Raw genomic sequence first — 24827 nt, forward strand, 5'->3', positions numbered from 1 at the left:
CTCTCTGCTGTGTTCCAACACCAGGGGGTCAAAGCTAAGTGTTTCTTCGGAACCAGGAAACGTGCTGAAGCTGGCTGAATGTTGCCTGACCCTTCAATGGAGGAGGGGGTCTGTGATGCGGTAACAGCCGTTTTCCACACATATCAAGATACAAAGAATAAATCCCTGCCAAGCTTGCAGAGCAGGTATCGCCCAAAATAAACAGACCCAACAACTTTTACCATAGCAAAAAAGGCCACTTTATTTTAGATCAGGTAAACTCTCTGAATACAAGACAAGCTTTATTTCATTATATATATACAATTTGGACAATGGGCCAAAACCTTCAATTTCATAAATTTTAAAATGAAAACTTTCTGGCCAAAACCATCAATATATATTTTGTAACCGTTTTTTCCAAACCTTGCTTTTCACCTTTTTCTTCCAACCTGTATAAGATAAGGATAGGTAAGCCCGCTCCAGACTTACCCACCCCAAAAACATCACCGCTACTAAATTGTTTCAAGAGTACCTGTCTAACAGTGGCATAAAGTAAATGTTTTTTTTTTTTGGGGGGGGGATGGGTGGGTGGGACCTTGACAAAATTACAACCTCCCGCCTCCCTACTAAACTCCTCACAGTGAATTTCGCACCTAAATCCCCCGATATAAATAGTTATTTACATTGGAAAGATCACAATCAGTACGCATGGGTAAGTTCTCGTCCCCATGCCGGAACATCAAATACGGAGTCCCACAGGGGACCTCACTAAGCCCAACTTTGTTTAATATTTTTGTGTCATCCCTGGCGGGAATAGGCAGAAAGTGGGGTGTGGAAATCTGTTCCTATGCCGACGACACCCAACTCACTGCCATCCTGGATGAAAAAAACAATCCCAAAGAAAGGCTACTTAACTGTCTTGCTGAACTGGCCGAATGGATGCACCAGCATTGTCTAAAACTCAATGCAGATAAATCCGAGATACTTCTGTTCGGAAATCACACCCAGCTGTGGAATGAAAGCTGGTGGCCAAAAGCGCTGGGCATTCCACCTGCCCCGTCACAAACAGCAAGGAACCTTGGAATAACCATAGATACTGCCCTATCCATGAAGACTCATGTAGCTGCCATATGCGGAAAAGGCTTAGCAATCCTAAAAATGCTTAAGAGAGTCTTCCCCTGGATTCCAATGGAGTGTAGAAAGATCCTGGTCCAGTCACTCTTGATGAGTAGGCTGGACTACGGAAACTCCCTGTTTGTAGGCATGGCCGAGTATCTTTTTACCAAGCTTCAAATGGTGCAGAACGCAGCAGCCAAGGTCATTTGCATGAAAAGGAAATACGACTCGGCCAAGAGCTGTTTGCGTTACCTCCATTGGCTACCAATGAAGCAAAGAGCATCTTTTAAAATGATGTGCATTACTCATAGAGCACTGCACAAAACTGGTCCCCTCATCCTTAGAAATAGGATTCAGTTTTATGCTCCCACTCGGAACCTCCGCTCTCAACTCTTGGCTCGTGCAAAAACCTCCCGGGTAAAGAGAGCCAGGATGGGCGAGCGCGCTTTCTCCCATATCGCTGCTGCCAAATGGAACGAACTACCCACAGCCCTTCGACTCACAGAATGCCACCTGGCATTTAGGAAACAGCTAAAATCTTTTCTCTTCCCCCATCCTGAATAAATCTAACTGGGCTCTCACCCACGTCACATGCACATTAGCAAGCATAGCGCCGTGATATCCTACCCTGGATGATTGTTAGTGCTCTACAAGAAATTAATTAAATTAAAATTAAATTAAATTATTAGCGCGCCCCTACCAACCTGCCCCATTGCAAAATCCCTGCCCCGAGCCTGTTCCATCCGGGCGAAAGACCCCGCGGCGAGACTGCTCGTGCTATGCTCCCCCCGGGGCCCCCCTCGCCCAAAATAAACAGACACAACAACTTTTACCATAGCAAAAAAGGCCACTTTATTTTAGATCAGGTAAACTCTCTGAATACAAGATAATCTTTATTTCATTATATATATACAATTTGGACAATGGGCCAAAACCTTCAATTTCATAAATTTTAAAATGTAAACTTTCTGGCCAAAACCATCAATATGTATTTTGTAACCACTTTTTCCAAACCTTGCTTTTCACCTTTTTCTTCCAACCTGTATAAAATAAGGATAGGTAAGCCCGCTCCAGACTTACCCACCCCAAAATCATCGCCACCCAGTAAAACCAACGAGTTTTCCTGGTCCCCACACCGCCTCTGAAAGTAACCTCTTTTTTTTATTTTTTATTTTTATGCTTGTTTGACATTGCACCATAAGTTTACATTAAGTTCAGTGGCTAACAAATCCTGAACTTCCAATAAATAGTAGGCTAAGCCCAGTTGCGATAAATGCACTCCGTCACTCCTAAGTAAGTGGCCTTCTGTACCAGTGATATTCTCATGTGATAAGTACCTAACTCCCATTGCTGAACAAAAAACTTTCATCGCTCGGTTTAGTTTTCTGTGAGCTTTGTCCATTGCTGAGTGGTTCCTGGCATGCCTCCATCTCTGTCTGTAAATAAATGCCGTCCATAGAATGCAAGTGCCTAACCAGTTGTTTTTTAGCACTGCCAAATCCATCTGCATTCTCTTAATTAATGACAAACCTGAAAGAGACACCAAGTCATTTTCACCAAGATGAATTATCAAAAGCATTGGTAACCCTTTGTCATACCTCATCTTTGCAATGGTTGGAAATAGATCACCCCACCTCATTCCACCTTTGCCCCACCACTGCAGCTTATGTCCTGCACTGGGTATGCCCAGGGATCGCCCATAAATCTGCTGTTATGCAAATACAGCCGCCCACTTGACAAAAGAATGTCCCACAATCCACACTTGCTTTTTCCCAAGGCAAATACCCCGAATTTCACCTAAATAGAAAGAACAATTAGAAACAAACAAACAGTACAAATATAACAGAAATAGCATTATTTCCTCACATAACAGGCACAGCAACTAGATTTCCATCTACCTATAGGCCTAATAGCTTCCCAGCCCAGCCCCAGCCTTGCTGCTTCTGTAGCTGCCCCAATCCTAAAAGAATGTGTTGCCAAAGCTGAAGGGTTTTCCCCAATCAAAAGTAATGCTTTTCTTAACACCGCCAGCAACTGAGAGCTGGTAATCTTATTACCTGCACTGTGCATGAAAATGGCACCTTTTTTAGAATTGGACGACGAAGCAAATTTGACCCAATCCAACACAGGGCAGCAACTTTTTATACCACTACTGTTAAGAAAGACCCAAACACCCCTCCGCAGCTGATAAGTTTTGGATCTTTTTAGCCAGATCCTGATTCTGTTACCCGTTAAGAAAACTTCATCATAATAGATACCAACTTTATCTCTCAAACCCAAAACTTCAGAGATCCGGAATGCCCCAAAAAACAACCAAATCATACAGTCGAAAGCAAGGCACTTCATCTTTACTATAACAAAACAAAGGCAGATGGCGTAAAATATTTTGGAACAATGTAAACGTGATAGGGGCGCGGGGCTGGGACACTATAACCTTCTCCCTGCTCAGGCCTTTTAACATTTTTCTAACCAAAATATGTCCACTGGATCAAATCCCCAGAATAACTGGCCATAAAATGACACCCCAGCCAATTTGCCCCCTATTGTGTTGTGTGACAATCCTCTGGTAGCCAAAGACAGTATGAAATCTAGTATCCAAGGGCAAAGCTCTTGCACATTTTTGCTACCATGACAAACCCGTGCATAACTTAAAAAGTCCAGCAACGCTTATCTGTACGTCCACTTGGTGGTCTCTGCTTCGGAGTTCTCTATCAGCTGTGCAATTCTCAATCCCCTAGGGCCCAAACGCTGGATGGAATGGACGTTTTCCTGGCTTCTGCCCCAGGAGCCAAATCCCGAAAACGCTGCCAATGAAAACGTGAAGGTGCATTAGCGATACAATTGTTAACTCCAATATATACTTTGCTCTGAATACAATGTTCAACCTTAAGCTAAACAACATGAATGACATAAGCAAACGTAGAACCCTCAAATCCTTAGCTTTCTGGTGATTTATCAAATTCACCACCATCACGTCATCTACATGAAACAAGACCGACCTATTTTGAAATTCATTGCCCCAAACCGCCAGTGCAACAATTAAGGGAAAGAGTTCAAGGAACGAAATACTATGCCCTTGCTGCAACCAATGCTCCGGCCATCCTTCTGCACACCAGCGCCCTTCCCAAAAAACACCGAAACCATTAGCACCAGAAGCGTCTGAATATATTTGCACTTGCCAAATCAATTGTTCCTCTATGAAATGCAATGGACCCCATTAAAATCCTCCAAAAACAAAAGCCAAATTCTCAGGTCGTCTTTTACCTGTCTAGATATGCGCACTCTATGATGAAATGAAATGAAAAATTGCATTTGTATAGCGCATAACCGCCCTGGGGCCTCGCAGCGCTTGAAGGGTTTTCCCCAATCATGATGTGGTAACCAAGCTCCTGACATAGCTAAGCCTAGTGATCTACAAAAAGTGCGCCCAGCTCTAACAACCCGGCACGCAAAATTGAGATAACCAAGTAAACGTTGAACCTGTCGAAGCTCCAATTTTGCCTTGTTCAATGCATTTGACACACAATCCTTGATCTCCTGCAACTTGTCTTGTGGAAGGCGAGCCATCATAGCAATTGCATCTATCTCAATGCCTAAAAAGACTATCCGTGAGCAGGGCCCTACTGTCTTTTATGGCGCGAGCAGGAAGCCAAGTTCTTGAGCCAAGTTCTGAAATTTTGCTAAAGCTGAATGGCCTTGCTGAGTGTTTGCCTGTCCCATGACTAAAAAATCATCTAAATAGTGACATACAGCACCTGTCTTGCAAATATGCATAAAAATCCAATGCAAAAACGTGCTGAAGAGCTCCAATAATGCACAAGGCACTGCACAGCCCATGGGGAGCACTCTATCTACCTAATAGCCTCCTTCAAAAAACATGCCAGACCCGTATACGGAAGTCTTTTGTTACCTCCCCCACCTTGTATTTTTTCTTGTTTTTCTATTTTGTTAAGTTTTAGCTTGCTGATCCTCACCCTCTCTACTGTCCATACCAGTCTCTGCCACTTCAGAATCCCTCATAAATGCCATATCATCCCTACCCCGTTTTCTCACATGCCTATCAACAACAAGCGATTTCCCAGTAGCATCCCATGCCCCCCACCATTGATGCTTACCGCAGGGTAACTGATCCGCTCTGTCTTGAAAATCCCGGTAACATTCCCTCTCTCGTTCTTGGGGCCGGCTCCCTTCAGTTGCCAGATCCGCTCTGGACTTCTGCAACAAGTTAACACATGATGTTGCCCCCTTCCCACCCACACCATCATTCCCTCGCCCCCACCACCCTTATGCCATTTATTCTGAACTGAGAAATCACATAGTTCCCCTTCCTCCAAATCCAAACCGTCATCATGTGAAACGTCCTCATCTTTCCCAACACCATACATCACGTTACTGTTACCTGAACATTCCCCATCATCAACTCCTCCATCAAAGTATCTCCAGTTAATGACAGGCATTCACTCTAAATGCCTGCCCGTACCCTTAGAATCTGCACAAGACCCGTCATTCCACTGGTTTGCCATGTTGGCAACCGCAAATTGTGCCGCTGGTCGAAGAGTCTGTAATTGCATAAGAGTCTGTTGACTTGCGCAAAGGTTTATCCTCTGGTTGCTCCTACCAGAAGAAAGTTGGGACTGAGCCTCCTCTTTTCACTCTTTTTTAGACGCCTTCCCCCACTACCCTGTTCCATGCTGGTGCTTCTTTAATGCGACACCCACACCCACTGACCCTGTGCTTTGCTACCACATGAAGCCAAAGCCTTATTACGCTGCCGTGGGGGGAACGTGTACAGGGAAATAAATATTCAGTATTGCAAAGCCTCGCTGCTAAACCACCCACCGGCTGCTTACTACAAGAAATCTGTTGTACTCTATAATAGGGGTCCCCAGCCTCTTCCACCTCCAAATCGGTCTCAAAAACCTCCTCCAACAACTCCTGCCCTTCCATAGTGTGTATGAGGGGCTCAGTATCACACAAACTGAATAGCGCTTTCAAAATCATGCTCATGCGACATATTTTTATTGTGCTGGAAAGCGTCTTTTGCACATTTCATTTTTCGAAAAATCTTTGTGAGGAGGGGGGACTGGGTGAGGAGGGAGGAGAAATTCCCAGTCATAGCGTCATCCTCACTATCACTAGAATAATTAACTAGTGAGTGAGTCAGCTGTGCACTCTCAGTAGAAAAAACACCCTCCCGGAGTGTCAAATCAACGCCCTCAGCTCCACTCTGACAGCGTTCAAGTTTATCCACATTCGGCATAGTTAAAGCCAGTGACAGCAACAAATCAAAGTTCCCCCGGCCCCTCCCGCCTCGCCTTTTAATCCTTAACCCTGATGCATTGCGTGTCAAAGGGACGAATCCGCCTTCCCTCCCTGGCCCGCCCATTCCCTTCAACGTGCATAACTCACCGGGGGCTTGCTGGGCCTGGGAGGAGGTGCACGGCCGCCTGCCGGGGGACAAGGAGTGAGGTCTCCTCTTAGAAACCTGCTTCTCTGGACGACCAATACCTCTGCCCACACTGGAAGGTCTTCGGCGCTGGGAATGCAAAACTCCGCGCCCTCGCACCGCATTCCGGGGTAAGCATGCCTCTATAGTGCGCTGCATGCCCCTGGCTGCCAAACGCTTATGGACCCTCGCCGGAGCTTCAGCTACTAATAGCGCACTAGAGGACAAAAGGTCTTCCCTCCTGGCCTCTTGAATGACCCTCAAGGCCTCTAACAGCTCAGCCTTCGCTGACATGCTGACTTATAAAAAACAACACGCCGCTACCGATATTTCTGATTTGACAGGACCTTGACAAAATTACAATCTCCGGCCTCCCAAATAAACTCCTCACAGTGATTTTTGCGCCTAAATCCCCCGACATAAATAGTTATTAGCGAACGCCTACCAACCTGCCCCATTGACCAATCCCTGCCCCGAGCCTGTTCCATCCGGGCGAAAGACCCCGGGGGGAGACCGCTCGAGCTACACTACCCCAGGGCCCCCCAATGGGGACACAGACTCCATTTCGTGCTGTAAAGGTGATTTATTTAAGATATAATATCTCTGTCGCAGACATGTGCTTCAATACAACTTCATTAAATATTTTTTTAAGTAATCAATATTAAAAAACAATGATTTGTGCTTATTATTGAAATACACTTTTGAATACATTTATTGTTCATTTTATGAGAAAGATCTGCTTTATGTACAGGGGGTTGGTGGTTAGTTAGGGTGGATGTGTTTTGCTGTCTGATGGGGTGGCTGCCTGAGAAGGGGGGCTGAATGCTGTTGAAGAAGGGTTTTGGCCGCAGGACCAGGTAGCAGGCTTGGCCCTGCAGCCAAACCTCTGTTGTCCAGGCCCAAAGGTTGTGTGGGACGGGGTGGCTGCAAACAGGGGGTTAGATACAGGCCCTACATTCAACCCACAGCCACCCATGCCGAAGGCAGTGGGTTGGATTTATTTACTAAGCAAACCCTACAAATTCATTGAAAAAAGCAAGGTTAAAGTGACGTTATAGTTAAGTATGACAACATCTTACTTTGCACTAAAAAAAAACCTTAGAGATTCACTGAAAAAAAACAAAGTTTAAAGGGACATTATAGAAAATGTCAATTAAAATAAGCCATTTTAAATTAACAAAACGAATGAAATGCACAAGTTAAAGTTATCTCAAGTAACTATAATTCATGCTCTAACATAACTATGACGTGCGTCCTTGCAATGCGCTGCTAACTATCTCACTTATTGCTTAATTCATGACATCTTCTATGACATCATTGACAACATTATTGGAATATCTGAATTGTCAACATTGATGACCACTCTATTCATGGTGAGGTTGGGAGTTATAATTCCCTTAGATCACGAGTTATAGTTACTTGAGATAACTGGAGGAACTGCTTATATAGGTTTACTAATAACTTTAGTGCCATTCGACGAATCTTTATGAAACTTCCCAAAAAGGTGCTCTCTTTTCCCTATTTTGAGCATAGAAAATTTCATGGTGATCCGTCAGGTAGGGCACAGAAAAAGAGGCGATCCAAAACATAATTCATCATGCATTTCCATAGACTTTTTTGAACAGTGCTACTACAAAAACTGTTTAATGGAATTGCACAAATTTTGGTAGGAAGCTTGATTGTGGTCCAGAAAGCCTGACTTTGGTGATTTAGTGTACATCCATTCAGTAGTTGTTGAGAAATCAAGGTTCAAACATATTTGCATTCATGGATGGTTGGGTTTGAGTGACTCTCTAGCGAGGGTCCCTCAAACTCATCTTTAAAATATGGAACGTTCCGGGGCGTGGCTTGGATGGCATGGTGAATGGCGGCTTAAGTCTGGTACTCCCTCCATCACAGAGTAAATTTCAGTACCGCAGCAGTCCCTCAGGCATCACATACATCGCAAACCGCAGAACTGACTGTGGGAACACCAGAGGCACACTGAAAATACCTCCAAAACTTTGAGGAAAATGATGCATACCTGCAAAAGCCATCTCACTGTCTCCTCACCCAGTGTGACTGAGCTCCACAACACAAAAGGGCCACCCAGACTGAGTGAGGCCAGAATACAGAGTCCTGAAGATGCTGAGCACCCAACATTAATTAAGTGCCCTTTCTTACCATTACTGCACCAGCTGTGGGTCCCTCAGAGTCTACCTATCAGCCACAACATGCTTACCTCCATCGGCACGGAATTGATATCAGACGACTTGGAAGTCATAAATCAATCTTCCTGGCCTTAAAATGGTGGAGCATCACGTGGCACTGAAATATCTTCTGAGTCTGTTCTAATGTGGATTTCTATATATATCTGCAATATCTTTTGCATGCTCTGGCAAATCCTGTCAAATCCTTTCACACCTTGGCAGCTTTAAACTTTGTAGATCCACTGATACAGCTAAAACTCACACAGCACCCTCAACCTCTGCAGGAACCTATCAATATAATCAACTGTCTGTGCTGCTACCACTATACCAATTCAGAAAAGGGGGTGGTGATGAACAGAGTGTCTGAATTAGGCAGACCACTCTTACCCAGTCCAAAGATCAGGGCTTGATCCATCACCGTTATTTATCTCACTGCACCATCCCAGCTCAGAACCTGGCTATATGCAAATCATTATGTCCCTGGCCCAGTGCATCATGGGAACAGGGCAGACTAAACTACCAAGCCAATTCTTCACCAGAAAGGAGACAAGCTACCGGGGACCGGTTTCTGGCATTTCAGCCGTCTTCGGCCCGGCTTGCTTGAATCCTGATGGTGCAGTGAGAAAGGGACTCATGTCTGAGTATACCCTGCCACACCTATAGTGGCCAAAAACGATTCAGAAAAGGGGGTGGTGGAGTGAGCTAAAAAACAGTGATGGATCAAGCCCTGATCTTTGGACTGGGTAAGAGTGGTCTGCTTAATTCAGACACTCTGTTCATCACCACCCCCTTTTCTGAATCATTTTTGTCCACCATAAGCGTGGAAGGGTATACTCAGATGTGAGTCCCTAGCTCATTGCACCATCAGGATTCAAGCAAGCCGGGCCGAAGACGGCTGAAATGCCAGAAACCGGTCCCCGGTAGCTTGTTTCCTTCCCAGTATAAGAATTGGCTTGGTAGTTTGGTCTGCCCTGTTCCCATGATGCACTGGGCCAGGGTCAGACTAATTTGCATATAGCCAAGTTCTGAGCTGGGATGGTGCAGTGAGCTAAAAAACGGTGATGGATCAAGCCCTGATCTTTGGACTGGGTAAGAGCGGTCTGCTTAATTCAGACACTCTGTTCATCACCACCCCCTTTTCTGAATCACCACTATACCAAGGCATAATGACCCCCAAAGATTGCGGACTCTGGTTCCCTTAAAAATATAATAATTTTACTATTATAAAATGGCGAGCCAGCAATCTCGTATGACTGTTCTTACCAAAAGAGATCTTGCTCGTTAACTTTGATTGTGAGGATAATCGTGCCTAGAGACATTGCCCAACATATCGTCGCTCCTGTGCCTTAAAGTATCAATGCACCTTAAAGGCTGTGACCTGTTCCACCTACAGGAAGCATAGTTGCCAACACACTACACATATTCCTTTTTGTATTTAGTATGCCTGCACTGCTCACCATCCAGAAAAGAATTGCAGAGCAGAGATTAAGACCTAATCTCTTAACCACATACAAGCTGACAAGAACTCCTGAACGTTCCCTTGTGGTAAGACCATGGTAAATAATAAACCAAGACAGGCCTTATGCTTTCCAAAGTGGGGGGCATGGCCAAGATGGCAGCTGCATCAGAATAGCTCCTGTGAGCTCCGTCTTGTGCCCGCTAATTATTCTGCATCATCCACACAATCCAGCTCAGAATCACCATGTACTAAATGGTGATTTGGCCGGGGACACTGCCGAACCGCAAGACACTGCCACCTCGAGCTGATGTAACTGTAGAGGAGCACGAATGAGAGGTGGGGCGCGCTGCCACAGGAGCTCAGACCACACTTGCTGACTGGAGATTGCAGTGCAGAAGATAGCCCCTCCACTGGTGATTCTCCGTGGCCCAGCGAGGCCCGGCGCTGTGGAGCGGCGGACCCGGTGGAGCACTTAGCCGAACCCCAAGTTTGAGGGAGCCTGACTAAGCATCGTCAAGCCCTGCACCGACAAGAGGGTCTCTTTGTGCTATGGAACAGCGATGGCTTTGACCAGTGAGTGACGCAGTGTGAAGGCCCACTGAGGAGATCAAAGGTGCTGGGATGCTGAGCGCCCTGTATATCGAGGCAGCTTGCCCAAAGATGTTGCGAACTGCCTGGGGTTGCCATCGGGGACTGGAGGGGTTGACGTTGGTCCTGTCCTGCACACTCTGTGGCGCAGATCCCTCTTGGGACCCTGCTGAGGGCCAGCTGTGGTCCACCCAGGTGGCCTCACATCAGAGGGGCAGAGGAGATGGATTCCTGTGGCTCATCCTCCCTGCTTTAGGTGCATGTGGAAGTAGACACCACAACAGAGGCCTGGAGTCTGCTGTAGATCACATTTTCCCTGAGGAATACCATGCCAATCCTGGGCAGGACGGAGTAAGCTCTGCTGCCCTCAGACATCAACTACTTAAGACAAAGACTGCAGGCCCCCTTCCCCTGGAGGTGGGGCACGGAAAGTGACTTACACCTGCTTGTGCTGGGCGACCCGGGCCTTTGCATCAAGAACCTTGCGTGGTGCCCACCTCGCCAGCTGGCTCCCACACTAGGAGCAGCAAGGTACAGCACACTGGAATGAGTCGCTGGAGTAAGGTGCCCTGACCAAAAGCACTAAAAATTGTGCAGAGAGGGACAGCTGAACGCCACTGATTCACCAACACAGCTGAGTGTAGCAAGTACGTTGTTGCCTTCTTCTGTGGCATGAGACAACAGACGAGGACTGGGACTCACACTAACTGGAGGAACTTCAAGATGGACAACAATCCTGCAGGCCTCAGTGCTGGAGGCCCTTGGGGTGCCCCCACAGGCCCCTCTTTCCTGTGGGGCACGTGGAACTAGAACGCCATGGGACTGCCTCATGTGGGACACAGCCTGGGGTGCTCCCTGTGGACGATGATGATCCCACCTTGCTATTCCACGCAACTGCTCTAAGTCGTCAGACTTACAGTCCACGCCAACCTCCACAAGATAGGAAAGAGCAGGACGTACAGGCCCCAGATCCCAACAGGAGGTGCCTCAGAGTCTGTGACTCTCCTGCTGAACAATGAACTGGCTGAGAAGCTGACAGCAGACACTCTGCCAGTCTACTCTCAGCACTTTGATGAACTCCTGGCAGCAGTCCTGGACTTCAAGTCTGCCCTAGGCCCCAAGATAGACTCACGATACATCAAAGTGGGACTCATACGTGAAGACCACAAAAGATTGAACAACAGGTTTGAGAACTCTGAATAAACACTGGCAGCCCTCAGATCCATGGTGCAAGTGGTGGATGAACAGATCAAGGCCCTACAAAAGGAGGTGGAATACCTCCAGGATCGGGTGGAGGATAAGGAAGGGGGATCTCCCAGGAACAACATTCGCATATTGGGATTCCTAGAATTCATCAAGGGCCAAAGAATGGGCCTTTAACTCGAAACCTACTTCACTGAAGCAGTCCGAATTCTTCTCTATCGAGAGACCCCATAGGGTACCGGATTGTCCCCCCTGCCCGGGAGCCCAGCCAAGATCAGTGGTTGCACAACTCTTCAATTACTGTGAAAGGGATCATATACTCCAAGTAACAAGAGCATGTGGACCATGGCCGTGCGAAAATGCTTTGGTGCACATATACAAAGACTACACACTGGCAGTGCAACGTCGCAGGTCCTCCTTCCTCGACATGAAGAAAAGCTTAAAGGAACATAATGTGAAGAACGCTCTTCAATTCCCAGCCACCCTAAGGATACAACACAACAGTAATACTACTTTCTGCACCAGGAGGCATGGTCCTGGATGGAACAGAATGGGATGGCACCCACTTAAGGTGCTATGAGTGAAATCCGACAACGGTGGTAGACACAAAGACACCAGGGGATTGCGGAACAGATGTCGGCAGCAGGGACCCACCAAGGACCTGGCGGCAAGGAAGAGAGCACAAAGAGTGAAGAATGCTGAAAGGTATCCTGCGTCTTGCACCTCGTCGGCCTCGGGTTCGGAGGTCAGGGACCAGATGGAGGATATTCCCACGCTGACAGACTCACAACTCACAATGGTGACAGGTGGTTGCCCCATTGTCACCCCACAAACATCTAATGAACTGATATGACAGACTTCACATAGGTTTGCTGAGTGATGTTATATATGCTAAAGTAGCTGTGGGAACTGTCATGGGGCACCCGCCTGAACAATATACATTCACCTAGGGCAACGGATAAGAACCTATAAACAAGCAGGCATGCCGACTAGCTTTGTTGCCCTCGCCTCTCACCCACATTGTATAACTGTTATAGAAACACTGTATTCTATTCTTCTCTTTACTATCTTTCTCTATTCAAATTTTAGTTGCACTGCAGATAAGTGCTGATGGCTGACTGCCCGTTGGTGTATTGGTCTGGGACTGGGAGTTGGGGATTGTTATTGTTTATGTTGCACTGTCTGTGCCAAGAAGGCACGCATAATGGTCAGGCGACCAAGACCACCTGCGCACCATACTAGAAACATATACACGTGAATGGGAAGGGGACACAACTATATTATACTGGGAACAGGACCCCCTGATCACATTATGACCATGTAAAGGGACACAGACGGAACTCCATTACTATGACTTGGAATGTCTGCAAACTAGCAGGGTACGCTAAGCGGCATCGGGTCTACTAGTACCTGAGAAGGTGCAAGATTACAATTGCATTTCTTCTGGAGACACATCTGACCACTCAGACACTCATCTCAACGAGCAAGCGCTGGAGGGGTACAGTAGTGGGGAACGCGTACTCTGGATACTCAAGGGAGGCTTGTAATGGGTGGCACCCAGGATCCCACTTGAAGTACTCCACACCCGCATAGATCCTGAAAGGTGCTAAATGACACTAGAAGATCTATTCAAGGAACAACTGATATTGCTGATCTCACTTTATGCTTCAAACTCAGGACAATCCTTGTACCTGCAGTCACTGACCCAGCGTTACTTCTAAGCCTGGGCGAAGTACTACGCTATGCTCACATAGTTTGCGAAGTTTGCGCTACTTCGCACTACGCAAATTGCATGTAGTACAGTGCAAACATGCGTACCATAGTGCAGCGGTAATTTTTTACTTGCTCACGGTCCACAACGTCAAGTTTTATTTCTTTATTTATTTTTTCCATTTGTATGGCGCACGGCTACCCAAGAAGGGTTTCCCGGCGCCGACAACAGGTTTGCTGATCACAAAGTTTCGCTTAAGGGTTACAGAGAGTTCTTTGTTAAAGAGCCAGGTCTTGATGCTCTTTCTGAAACTGGCGTAGTTTACCTCAGTCCTGATGTTGACTGGGAGGGAGTTCCAAAGAGTGGGTCCCAGGACAGAGAAAGATCTACCACCAATTCTTGCCAATTTGTATCTGGGGATCACAAAGAATGCTCCTGAGTGGGAGCGCAGCATCCTTCCAGGGATGTAAGGGGTGACCAGTGTTTGCAGGTATTTGGGAGCTGTTGAGTTTTTAATTCTGAACATGTAGGTGAGGGCTTTGAACTTGATGCGTTGATCAATCCTGAGCCAGTGTAAGTCCCTCAAATGTTTCGATACGCTGGTGAATATGGGGATGTTACAGAGCAATCTTGCTGCTGAGTTCTGGGCGAGCTGCAGCCTTTTGATCACAGCCTGATTTGATCCTAAGTACAGGATATTCCCGTAGTCAAGACGTGATGTTATCAATGCGTTGACTACGGTCTTTTGAGTTGCAAGGGGCAACATCCAGAGGATCTTTCTCAGCCATTTCATTATGGTGAAACAAAGACTGACTACTTTGTTTGCCTGTTGCCTCATGGATAGAGTGTCGTCGAGGCAGACGCCCAGATTTCTTGCATGGTCAACAGGAGTTGGAATGGTCCCTAGTTCAGATGGCCAATGGGAGGGGTTCCACAGATGTTTGTCTTTACCTAGGAGTATGACCTCTGTTTTATCGCCATTTAGTTTCAGTTGGTTGATGGACATCCAACTGAAGATGTTCAGGAGTCCCTGTCTGAGAAGAGAGGGGTCCGGGGATTTTGGCTTTGTCAGGGAAAAGATGATTTGGGAGTCGTCAGCATAGGTCATTAGGGTGAGACCAGAACTTTCTGCTAGATCGGCCAGAGGTCGAAGGTAAATATTAAAGAACAGGGGGCTCAGGATGGAGCCCTGTGGGACACCGTGTGGGGCCCTGAAGGTGTCCGAGCAAGCAATGGACGAGGTAATTTGAAAGGTCCTATGTAACAGAAAAGATCTGATCCAGTCAAGAGCTGCACCTCTAATGCCGTTGTTATCTAATGTGGTCAGTAGTTTGGAATGCGAGATGGTGTCAAACACCGCACTCAAATCTAACAGTATGAGTGCGACAGTTTGGCCCTCATCCAGGTGCTTCCTAATGGCTTCCGTGATGCCTAGTAAGGCGGTTTCAGTAGAGAAACCGACACGAAATCCTGATTGGGATGGATGAAGGAGGGCGTTATTCTCGGTGAAAAGAGTAAGAGCAGAGTGAATGTGTCTCTCCAGAGGTTTAGAGCAAGCTGGTAGAAGTGATATAGGCCGATAGTTAGCCAGCACTTCAGGGTTGGCAGAGGGTTTCTTCAGTAGGGGACTGACCATCGCGTGCTTCCACAGAGAAGGTACCGTGGAGAGGGTGAGTGAAGCGTTAAGGGTGTTAGCGACAATAGTCAGAGCTGGGTCGTCGGGGGTTTTTAGAACACTGACGGGGAGGGGGTCTCGAGGAGAGCCAGATTTGATGGACTTCAGGGAAGATTTAAGTGAATCCAGGGTAATTTCAGACCAGTGGGTAAGGATCTTAGAAGCAGGAGGGTTTAGTGGTGGAGCGACTGGAAGGTTGTTAGGGAGAGGTTGAGAGTTTATGGCATGGATGATGTTCTCAATTTTATCAGTAAAGAAAGATGCTAGGTTTTGACATTGTGTGGTGCTCAGAGGGGGGGCGTTTGCAACAGTATTGACACCTGCAAGTTCCTTAACTGTGTTGAAAAGAGTTTTTGCTTTGTTAGAAGCGAGATTGATATTATTTGCAACATAAAGGGCGCGTGCTTTGGTACAAGCGGAGTGGTACTTATTTCTGGCGTTTTGGTAATCCCTCTTTTTTTCAATGGAATAATCCTTTCTCCATTGCCTCTCAAGGTGTTTGCAGTGTGATTTTTCCGATTTCAGGCATTCAGTAAACCATGGGGCTGGGGGTCGGTGTATGTTTTTTTTAGTTTGAGAGGGAGGGAGACAGCTGTCAACAGCTTTTTCCAGCCAAGTGTGCATCGCGTTGGCAATACCTTCCATGTCTGAGGCCTGAGCTGGTGGGCTGTTTGCTAGAGATTCACTGAGTTTACTGGTGTCAAGCTGTTTCCAGTTTCTCTTGGACGAGACCGGTCATACAGCGTTATTTAGAGTAGGTGTAGGTAATTTTAGGCCAAAGAGTAGGAGGTGGTGATCAGACCAGCAGACAGGGGACGTGGACGTCCAACTAAGTTCTGGGATGTTTGTAATAATGGGATCTAGTAAGTGTCCCGCCTTGTGAGTGGGGCCAGAGCTTAGTAGTCTAAGTTGCAATACTGCAAGGTCCTCCAGTAAGTTGGAGCAGGTCACGTTGTTAGGGTCGTCAAGGTGCATATTAAAATCACCAAGCAGGGTGAGATTTTTCGAAGTTATAAATAGGGGGGTTATAAAACTGGCCAAGTCGGCAGCCCAATTTTTTAGGTGGCCGGAGGGGGGCCTATATATCAGGGCACCGGAGAATGTGAAGTTGGGATTCAGTGAGATCTTGAAGAAGGCAGCTTCACTGTCAGGTATGCTAATGGGCTCCAGATTGCAGGTAAACTGTCTCTGAAAAATTACCGCTATGCCACCACCAATTTTTCCCTCTCTGTCTCTTCTGACGATGGTATAGTCAGGAGGGAGGGCAAAAGCAATATCCGGCCCTGAGCTCTCTGTTAGCCAGGTTTCGGTCAGAAACATGGCGCTGGGTTTGTTATCTAACAGAAGATTCAGAATATCTAATTTATGCTGGGGGAGCGATCTGCAGTTTATACTATGGAAGGTAAAAGCAGTGTCTGCCTGCTTTCTTTGCCTTCTATAGCAAGTGTTCGCACTGTCAGGGTCAGGATGTGGTTGATGATTCATGAGTGCAAAGTGGCAATTTGGGCAACAGCTTTCTTCATATAGCGATGGCGCCAGTGTACTACAATTTGTGTTTGTCTTTGGTCGCAAGGACATAAGGAACTGGGAGGACATACCTGGACGACGAAGGGATGGAGAGGCATAGGTTCCTGCCCCTGGCCCCGGTCTGGCCCGGACGGGCCCAGACGGGCAGGTCTTAGGCATGTCTTGGCGCGGTCGCAGCGCGTATTCGCTGCACGTCATAGCTGCCATTTGGCTTAAGTAGAGGACGGGCTAGTGCTCAGCACCGCCTCTACATACTCGCCCAATGAGAGCCTCGCTGAGGTGGAATCCGGAAGTGAGTACCGCCCTGCACCCGCCACAGCTAACAAGCCGTTGGCAACCGCGAGCGAGCAAAATGACATCCTGGTGAGACTTTTTCCTCGTTCACAATCAGCAACATCAAGTTGACGATCGTGAGCGTGGAAAATAAATCTGCCTGCAAGATTCTCAACGTGGGGAGTTTAGGTTTCTCATTGAGTGTGGTCGTGTATACTCACGAACGCTCATGATGAGAAACTACCAGTCTGCGTTGAGAAAGCTGCCGCTCGAGTAGAAATTTACTTGAGCGGCAGAAAACGACCGCTTGCACTGTGCAAGATGCGGTTTGCACTGATTGCACAGTGCGGACAAGCTATTCAATGGACAACTGATATCGCTGATCTCACTTTATGTTTCCAACTCAGGACAATCCTTGTTCCTGCAGCCACTGACCCAGCGTTACTTCTAACCCTTGGCGAAGTACTACGCTACGCTCACGTAGTTTGCGAAGTTTGCGCTACTTCACACTACGCAAATTCTATGTAGCACAGTGCAAACATGCGCACCATAGTGCAGCAATCATTTTTTGCTTGCTCGCGGTCCTCAACGTCAAGTTGGCAACCACGAGCAAGAAAAATGACATCCTGGTGAGACTTTTTCCTCGTTCAGGATCAGCAACATCAAGTTGCCGATCGCGGAAAATAAACCTCCCGGCGGGATTCCAAACACGGGGGGTCAGGTTTCTCATTGAGTGTGGTCGCGTATGCTCGCGACCGCTCGCAATGAGAAACTACCCATCTGCATTGAGAAACCGGCAGAAAACGACTGCTTGCACTGTGCAAGATGCGGTTTGCAATGATTGCACAGTGCGGACAAGCATCTGGCACTGTGCAGTCAGTGCGAACAGCATTTTGCACAGTGCACTGTGCAGTTCGCATAGCTACGCGTAGCTCTCGTAGTGCAAAGTGCACTTCGCGTAGCTACACATAGCCCTACTACGCGTACTACGCCCAGGGTTAGATACTTCATGATCCCATTGCACCAACCTATTGGGTGGAGACTTTAATTGCACCCTAACCTAGATAAGGACTGCTCTCGTTCTCCACTCCCTGGGGCTCAATCCATCACTCTAGCGCAACACTTACAAACATGGACCATCAATCCTAATTTACATAATGTATGGCACGGTATGCACCCTACCTATAAGGAATACTCATAATATTCAGGACTGCCTGACCTACACACAGGAATGACTTGAAATACTGTTCCCTTGAGGCCCTCCCAAGAGTATCAAACACAGAATACATCGGCTGCACACTATCGGACCACAGCCCTGTAAAACTACAGCTGTTGTGGGGGAAATCCAAACCCAGAATTCATACATGGCACTTACCCCTAGAGGCATTGCAAGACACCTCTTTACCCACCTCCGTAAAACAATCTTCTTCCTACAAACATATTTTCAGGATAACAAGGGCACGGCATCCAGTGCCAGGATGGAATGGGATGCATTGAGAGTGGTCCTGCATGGACACATGATAAAAGTAGTTTATGGTACTTGAATGAGTATTGGATGTCCTCGAAACAGAGATCAAATGCTGTGAGTTCCTGTTACCCATTGGTCCACAGGTAGCACCCACACTGGCCCAAGCTGGGTTGTATAAACGTTGCCTTCCCTCACAGGGGAGCATCCCTTGCGTGCACTACCGAAATACCTAATGGAGGACAATATTCACTTTCAATCTTTAGTAGATATCAACTTTATTCAGGTTTACATTTTCAAAATTCGTTCCTCTTAATCGAGATTATTTATCAAAATATAGCATTCCATGTATATCCAATATAGAATTTTTTTTGTAGATACATCATATAAACATTTCCAAAACAGGACAAATCATCTCTTTTTTTCATACATCCCCAATGCATTTTTTGCTCACATCTGCCCTTCATGAAAGGGTAACTTTGGGAATTTGGTTGTTCAAGACCTCGCGCCTGTTCAGTAACCATTGCCAGAAGTGCATGCAAGGGACTCTCCCCTGTGAGGGTAGTGCAATGTTTATGCATCCAGACATGCCTATGATCAGAAGGCGATACCTTCCTGCACACCAACAACTTACCACAACCAGATGAGAATCAGCGTACCAACCATAAACAATTTGGAGTGTGTTAATCCAGCTTTATTCATTTACATAGCAAGCTAGGCTGTCCCATAAAACAACACTAGATTGGCTGTGTGCCTTAGATTATAAAAAATACCTAGCCAAAAGACACACAGAGGGGGACAAGGCAGGCAGGACATTGGCGTAGCTGTTGAACTCTGACTCCTAACCAACATCGGTCTCTTTTCACTACTACACGTCCCTATATAGTGCCCCTCAGACTGCAGCTCTTCTTAGAGCATGTGGCTCTTCCCCGGATCCCAGAGATCCACTACATGGCCCTAGAAGACCCATTTTAGACACCAAAATAACGGATGCTATCCAACAACTGATGAGGGGGAAAACCCTGGGATCTGATGGGTGCCCCCTAGAATTCTATACCTCGTCTACATACATTTGGTCCCTCATCCACACTGGGTGTACACAGAAGCCTACAAACAGAGTATATTTCCACCCTCACTCACGAGGCTGTACTTGTTGTGCTCCTTAAGCCGAGCAGGGATCCGCTACTGATGGGATTGCACCACCCTTGTCTCTCCTGAATACAGACTCTAAAATACTGGGCAGGGTGATGGTGAATAGATTGCTGGGAGTGACACAACTGCTGGTGCACTCTGACCAAAACGGATTTATACCCAGCAGGAACACCAGCCTTACCCAGCGCAGGCCCTTTTTGTTATTAGACTGGGCTCGCACGGCAAAAGAAATAGCATGGATCGCCTCTCTAGATATAGAAAAGGCATTCCACACCTTTGGAGGGAATACCTAAGAACAGTGCTAGCAGGCTACGGCATAGACCTCCGGTTCCTACAATTGATCAAGCTTCTATATACTATGAATTAACTCCCTTGTGATCTACTTATTTTCTTACAGGCTTTTACCTCTTAATTATAAACATGGGCACAACCAAACTACAATGACAGAATCATTTGACTTTTTCATTATTTTTCTATTTAAATTATTTTTTCATTTAGCACTTATTTTCATATATTTATTTTCAGCTTAAAAATGTCATCAAAAATACATTACCATCAATAAATAGTAATACAAAATGTATTATTCACACACTAATAAATTTGTTACCTGGTAGTGAACTAATTCAAACACACCACTCACTCACTCATACCTCATACACATTCACAATTTCGTATATCTGTGCAAGTTAACATGTTTTGTTGGTTTTCTGTTTATTGCCCAATAAACAGCCACTATAATTAGTGGGATTTTACAAGGACTTGGTCAACGCGTCTCGGCGGCACGCAACAGAAATAGAAGCCACCTTCATCAGGACCCGCCAATATGTCAACATACGTTCTCTACACCCTGGAAATACTCTTGATTTAGTCTTCAATTTTATGTTTTTAATTCTTCAAAGGCTCTAGGAGATCACTCCAAGATTTGAACTTATCACAAATTATTTTCGCCTTAGCGATGGAACCCTCGGCCTGTGCATTACACCTTCAGGCATTCACCTGGGGCATTAAAGTGCACAATCAATGGCATATAACCTCACTATATGCAGATGATGGTATATCTCCATGGTCATCACAACCTAATGGACTTGCTGGATCACTGTGGGCGTATCTCCGGTGTTAAGGTGATCTTGGGAAAGTCTGTTTTGTTCCCAATGAAACCCTTGAACCCGGAACTGCGGGCTGACTTGCCACACTCACCACTTACTTGGTCCTGAAATTTCTTCAAGTACCTAGGAGTACAAGTATATCACTCACAAGCAGACTTAATAGATAGCAACCTGGACAGGGTGGTTACCAATGTTCGCTCTTCCCTGTCGTTCTGGACAGAACCACCACTTTCCCCCATGGGACATATATCTATATCTAAAATGCTGGTCCTACCCAGGTTGCTTTATTTCTCCACAACCCTGTCCTTCCCATTGCCAGGTAAATTGTTCCATGACCTGAAATCACTTCTTACTTTTTTAATATGGGGTAAGGCCAGAACCAGAGTTTCCCTCATAAAACTATATGCCCCAATCACAGAATGTGGTTTTTGAGCCCCTAATTATGAGTACTATTACGTGGCTGCACAGCTCCAATGGCCGATGGGGTGGCTGGCAGGTCGCAACACTTCTGAGCTGGGATGCTGGGCATCCAACCTACGCCAATTCACGTTATTAGGATGGCTGCTCAGCTCTGGGACGACGATCCTGAAATAGACAGGAAACATACTAAATGTCCACAGCTCGCAGCTGTTGAATTAGTTACTTATGGATAGGGCAGTTGGCACCACCCTACGCCCCGACTTACCACTAGGGGAGCTCCCTGGCTCTACTACCAGGGCTCTACATCTGAAGATGGCAGATTGGTCTGCTGCTGGCCTAACCACATGGGGGGACCTGTTCGTTGACTAAGTGTGGGTTCGAAACTCTAGTCAATGATTATGATATGCCTGGACTGTCAGGATTTAGGTTTAAACCTATAATAACTGATGAAACCCCACCGGAAGGGAAATAGGCCTCACCAGTGTAAACATATAAACACTGTAGAAACCCCTGCACTGGCACAAACTAAATGCCATTCAAAGAAAGGAAAAGGAGAGTGAAATAGTAATTTTTATTTCTTATTGAAGGAGCCTATACAATGTAACTTTGTTATATATGGTAGCAGTAAGAAAGACTGGTCTAACATTATTTTGCTTGAGTTTTGTTGTTTAGGGATGCCACTAACATATTGTTTCTTCTTCCGTTTTTCAGTTTTATGGTCTTTGGTCTAAAGATACAGGGGCTAGAAGCATGTTTTAGGTATTGTTTATTTATTTTATAACCTGTAGGAATTTGATTTTTTTGGCTACGCTTGAGTCTTTCACTGATAGGAAAAATTTAGGTTTCATAAGAATCTTTCCCAATATGTACCATCAAATTTCCCCACAGAGAATGGATAAAAACCCTTCATACATCCGTCCCCTTTTCCAGTGATTCAGAATTGATAGTAGGTGAATTGCCAAACACCCCAGGATTTAAACATTCAACGCAAGGTATAGTGACAGGCATATGTGAAAAGAGTGCAGTCACAAAGCATCTGGGATACTGGTGAAAACATGACACCAGGCTTTTGGAAAACATGGAACGCCGTGTCACTTGGAATGCTGCTGCAAAAAGTTCTTATCAAGTTCAACAAAGATTGTAGTGATTTTGTTTGCATTTTCAGTGATTCAGATACATATATGAAAAAGTTGTGTGACGACCTGTCAAAATAGATACCTGAGCTAAAGTGCTTCCCTGTAAGAGATCCTTGCCACTTGTTGGATGGTATGCTGAAAGCATATTTACAATCTTCAGAGTTAATGAAGAATGCTATTGACTATTTAGTCCATTCTGGTGCACTGTTTTGTTATACACCGAAAGTAAAGCACAAATATTTTTCATTTTCAGCTTTGTGTGGCATCAAAGAAAGAGTCATCCCAACTGTGTCACTTAGCTGGTGGTGCTCAGTCCTAGAGACCATAAATGCTCTATTATCCACGTGGCAACCATTTACAGAACCTTTGCTGAGTGATGATGCCACTGGCAAGAAATGTGAGGATCTTTGATCACATATTGATAGTGATTTGAATAAAAGTGAACTCTACTGCATTCTTAGATTTTTACAGGAAAGCGTGACTGCTGTAGTGGGCATAATAAATACACTAAAGTCTGATATCACCCTTGCCTACGAAGTGATCAGCATAATTGGTGTAGATGTGAAACATCTCCTTGAGAGTAGGCTGGGTGACACTTTTAGTGACTTTGGCACTGTAGCATATTCCATGGTAGAGTGCTTGCCACTTGGTAAGCACAGAAATGTTGAGGCGCAATTCAGCAACTTTTTTTTACAATGTATGAGAAATAGCCTTCACCAACCATGACATTTGAAGTCAATGAAGCCTCACTGTGGTACTCTGCACAAGGTATAGATCCCTTCCATAAAGGAAATTATCTCTGGAGTTTCAAAAGTGCTGCTTAATTTTTGACCCCTTCCATAACTCTGATGGCATATGCACCCAGTTCAACACATATGTTGCAGAACCTGTCGCAGAGAATCGCAATCTTCAGGTGCACCAGTTTTGGCATGGAAAGCTACGTCAGTGGCCAGAGTTAGCAAATAGTATACTGACTATTTTGGCATTGCCTGTCTCGAGTGCCAATGTTGAGAGGGCCTTTCCACAGAGAAAAGTTTACTTGGGAAGGAAAGAGCGAGCGTGCATGACCAAAGACTCACGGAAGAAGTATTGTATGATGTACTATGATAAGTTTCATTTGTAAAAATGTATTTGGACCTCAATTACACTGTACGCCACTGTCTATATACCATGCACTATTAGTGCAGAAAGCAAGCAATAATAAAAGCAAAAAGTTCCATAAGCACTGGAAAAACACTGTTTCTGTTGTTTTTAATGGGGCAAAAATACGTGACCAGTGATAACCACTGTTTTTTAAGGTATTGAAATCACTTGAAAACACCGAAAACCCCCCACCAGAATTTACCAAAAACAGAAACTGAAAACAGGATAGCCTAGGTATACCCCAGGCTCATTCTTAATGTACGCATCACTTACTCATCAATCATATGGGACATGGGGCAACACACACGGCAAACCCAGGACATCTGGCTTATTACAAACAGTACTGACACATGGCATGGGTAAACGGGCAATTACTATGTTCTATACATCTTTGAGATCTGACACTGTATCTCACTTAACAACATTCATAGAATACTGGGATGCAACACTATCAATCACACTTACTAACAAGCAGTGGGTACAGTGCATAGGGTTCCCAAAAACAATATCTACAAATGGCAGAATTGAATATACTCAATCCAACTACCTCCATCATACATACCTCACCCCTCATAGGCTGGCACACATTTACGCAAACTCCCCAGCTGTATGCCCATGATGTCATAACCCCACAGTCACATTCATACATATGGTGTGGGCATGCACCCAGTTGACAGAATACTGGAATGCAGTGGCTGTTGCACTCCAAGGTCATGGATATGATTAGAAAGTCAGGATGCCTTCGCTCATCATAAGTGTCCCCAAAAGTGACAGGTGCCACACCCCTCGCTGTGTCCTTAAAAGTGACAGATGCCACACCCCCTCGCTGTGTCCTTAAAAGTGACAGGTCCCAGACCCTTATGATGGATGTAGGTGACCATTTGACTCAAGGGGGCGGTCTGCCATAGGGCGGGGCTGCTTTTGGAGACATCAGCGAGCCAGAGCCCTATGACTGAGGAAGGCCGTGTTGTGGTGTAGAGGTGCACGCCCCTTTTAGCGGCTTTTTAGGATACATGTAAGGCTTCCTTAAGAGCCTTGTACAGCAAGCAGACGCCTGAATATGAAAACGTGCCCACAGCAAAATGAAGAGATACAGCCCGCTCGTGAGAAGGCCAGTGTTGGGTGGTTCCCAGCCCACTATCAATATATATTAATGCAGCTTAACACCCCTGGTAATGGCCGAGAATGCTCAACAAGAAACACCTAAGGATATGGGCTGCAACATTACTGGTTTTGGCA

The sequence above is a fragment of the Lissotriton vulgaris genome, chromosome 3_1 (genome assembly GCF_964263255.1).
Source record: "Lissotriton vulgaris chromosome 3_1, aLisVul1.2, whole genome shotgun sequence".
In the NCBI taxonomy this organism is placed as follows: Eukaryota; Metazoa; Chordata; class Amphibia; order Caudata; family Salamandridae; genus Lissotriton; species Lissotriton vulgaris.